General features: G+C 31.4%; 1 pseudogene; it reads left to right on the forward strand.

Moving 5' to 3' along the window:
* Window positions 1-275: 275 nt before the first annotated feature.
* On the forward strand, window positions 276-1,483 carry LOC107006331 (annotated as a pseudogene).
* The last annotated feature ends 2,226 nt before the right edge of the window (window positions 1,484-3,709 follow it).

A 3,709-nucleotide genomic window follows, 5' to 3' on the forward strand; every position in this document is an offset into this window, starting at 1 on the left:
GAATAAACGTGCTATAATATGCAACTTTATTCCAGTCAATCTAACAAAGAATACGTACAATAATATGCAACTTTACCAAAATCCAGTATCTAGCCTTAGAATCCAATTTTTCTTTAATGGAAGCCAAATGAAGAGGCAATTTGCTTGTGCTTTGGCATTTTTACTGATTGCCACATGCACTATGACATACTCACCTTATCTTATGAATCAACAAATTAAATATACAACAAAGTACCAATTACAATTGCAAAAAGTGAAGACTACAAGGTACCTCAATGCCTAAAACTGAATATAAGACGTCGTTTTTGTCAAAGAATGATTACGAAAAAAAGACATTAGTTTTAGAAGATAATGAAAAGAAAGTACCTTTGGTTGCTGAACAGGAATACAAGATACCTTAAGTGCCTAAATCAGAATACAGGATGTTGTCTTTTCCAATAATCGAATATTTCAATAAGTCATCATTTCCAGAAGATAGTAACAAGAAGATCATATGTTCCTAAGGCAGAATACAAGGAGTCAGTTTTTCCAAAATTTTACAATTTTAAGAAGCCACCAATTTTAGAAGATAACTATTACATGTTTTCATAGGTTCCAAAGGTTATCTCAGAGGCAAAAGAAGAATACAAGGTGTCTTTTTTGCCAAATAATGACTACTACAAGAAGCAGTTCGTTCTAGATTACAACTACAAGAAATCACCATATGTTCCAGAGCTATCCTCAATGGCTAAACCAGACATAAAGTCATTTTTTTGCAAAAAAAGTGACTACTTTAAGAAGCTATCAATTCCTGAAGACAATACAAGAAGGCGCCATATGATCCTGAGATACCCCAATGGATTAATCAGAATATAAGTAGTCATTTTTTTTATAAATTTGACTATTTTAAGTAGTCATCAGTTTCAGAAGATAACTATGAATATGTGTTATATATTACAAAGGTTCCCCCAGTGCCTAAAGAAAAATGCAAGGTCTCTTCTTTGCCAAAGGATGATTACTACAAGAAGCCACTAGTTTCAGAAGATAACTACAAGAAGGTGGCATATGTTCAAAAGGTTCCCTCAACGCCTAAAGAAGAATACAAGGTGCCTTCCTTATCAAAGAATGACTGCTTCATGAAGACATCAATTCTAGAATATAACTACAAAAAGGTGTCATATGTTCCAAATATGCCTTGAGTGCCTAAGGAAGAATACACGGTGACTTTTTTGCCTAAGAATGTCTACTACAAGAAGTCATCAATTTTAGAAGACAACTAGGAGAAGGTGTCTTATGTTCCTATGGTGACCTCAGTACCTAAATAAGAATATAAAGCACCTTTTTGTCAAAGAATGACTACTACAAGAAGCCATATGTTGTAGAAGATAAGTACAAAAAGATGCCCTCAGTGCCTAAACCAAAATACTACGTGCCATATTTGCCAAAAAATGACTACTACAAGAAGTCATCACCTTCGCCATCACCACCACCTCCATATTATTAACTTTCCAACTTTCATGTTCAACATGCATGTTTCATTTATGTCCTTCATCTCAACATATATAAGCAAATAGCGTTCTCATATTTTGAGTTAGAAGGCATGATATCTTAATTTAAAATTCTTAAATTATTTGATGTATTTTTTCTTTTCCTACTTCGGATTGTAATTGTATTTTCATGATGATTAGTTCTCTTCGTCTTGATTTTGATTCTAATATTGTCCTAAATTGATAAACTATTGTCTTTAGTTTCTAGTAAGGGTCATTATATAAATCTTTGTTATATATATATGTTGTTGAGTATTCAATTGGGTAGTATATGACCAACCTTCGTCATCATTTCATGTTAGGCCAGTCAAAATATTTTCATATTTACCATTGCATTTTTCTTCACCTTGTTGTATAGGTGATGAGTGGCACGTCATTCTTCAAGTCTTATTCATAACCTTTTTTTCTTCTGTATTTAGCAAACAATGTAAAAGTGATATGTTTTTCTATATTTTCTTTGACTTCCTTTAAAAGCCAAAAGGTTTATAAGATTTAAGCCCATTTTGGCAAGTAATTAACAACGGTCAAACAATGAATTCGATTCCAAAACTAATTAGGAATACAAGTTATTAACTTTTCAAATTCACTAAGACATATGGTAGGCTGTCTCCTTTATATATCATATTTTCTACAAATCTGGTTTTAAAAAAAATTCGTAATGCAAATAATTAATTTTCCAAATGAAAAAATGCACTTTATTAATTTTTTGAATATAATGAACTAGGAATACAATTTATTAATATAACAAATATAATAGACTAGAAATATGATTTACTAAATTTCCAATTATAATGAACTAGGAAAACAATCTATCAATTTTTCAAATGTAATAGAAAATATGGTAGGCATCATTATCTATATATTTTATTTTGTCAATAAATCTGAATTCAATACAAAATAGGAATAAAACATACAAAATTCCCAAATGAATATGTGGTAGGTCATCACTACATTTACTTCATTTTCCAGTCAAACATGTTATACATTCTATTTTTCTACTTATGTTCCTTTTAAAAGATCAATGAAATACCAACATTATTTTTGTTTAATTCGATTTGTATTAGTGATATCAAACAATTAGCAACTTATATTGTCCTTCTTTTGTTGTTGATACTTTAAACATGAGTAATTGTAATTCAAGAGATGTATATAGCTTCTTAAGAACTGCTGTAGCAGTAAATCTGCTAAACTAATCATCGCAAAATTGGGGAAATTCTCCAACAAGTGATCGGGTTAATCAAGTTGCTTACGTGGAGCAGACTGCGGAGGATGTTACATTGAGGTATCATAAAAGAAGAACTCATCATGTTGATGCTCCAATAGACAGAGTAGATAATCTAATAAAACTGAAGTGATTTGTGTCTTATGTCATAACAAATTTGAGTATGAAGAAACCATTGAGACACTCGATTGTGGCCATAAATATCATATGCGATGCATCAAATAATGGCTCGTGATAAAAAAAATATTGCCCCATATGCAGAGCTTCATTTTAGCCATTTACATCAACAAAAACTATACAAATTCATAGAACCTAGAGATTTGTTTTATTTTGGTATTGTGCTAGTCTAAAGTTAGTTTCCCCTATGCTTCCAAGAACAATAGTTTGTGTATGTATGATAAGTGCTTACACTCCTAGATTTTTAAATGATCTCTTCACAAGTATAGGGACCTGGTCCTCTACAGAGTATGAATATTTGTCCAATTCTCAAAAGGCAATACGACTCTAAAAGTTTTCCAGGTCAGAAAGTTGGTGAAGCAACACAACATTTTACCTATCAGAAGCGACAAGGTTGTTTGTTTGATGGGTAATAACTCTTCATGTTATACATCAAACAAACAAAAACAATATTGACTCATTCATTCAAAGAAATATATTGTCAACCTTCACAACGGGAAGGGACATGATAGAAGTGCTTCCATTGCTTTCAGTACTTGTTGTATTTGTTTGCTTGTAATGTTTTTATATATTAGGATTTGTTTCACTTGTGAAAGAAATGTTTCAAACTTGTGTGAATCATAGTATGAATTTAGTTAAGGGTAACAAAGGTTCTTACTCTTAAATCAATATTAATCATGTTAAGATTAGTATAATGGGTAGTGTTGTGTCTTTCCTGGCTCAGCTAAGTGATAGGAGATATTACTTTGTGTGGAGATTAGCAGGCTATCTGTGGTTGTGATTG

The sequence above is a fragment of the Solanum pennellii genome, chromosome 12 (genome assembly GCF_001406875.1).
Source record: "Solanum pennellii chromosome 12, SPENNV200".
In the NCBI taxonomy this organism is placed as follows: Eukaryota; Viridiplantae; Streptophyta; class Magnoliopsida; order Solanales; family Solanaceae; genus Solanum; species Solanum pennellii.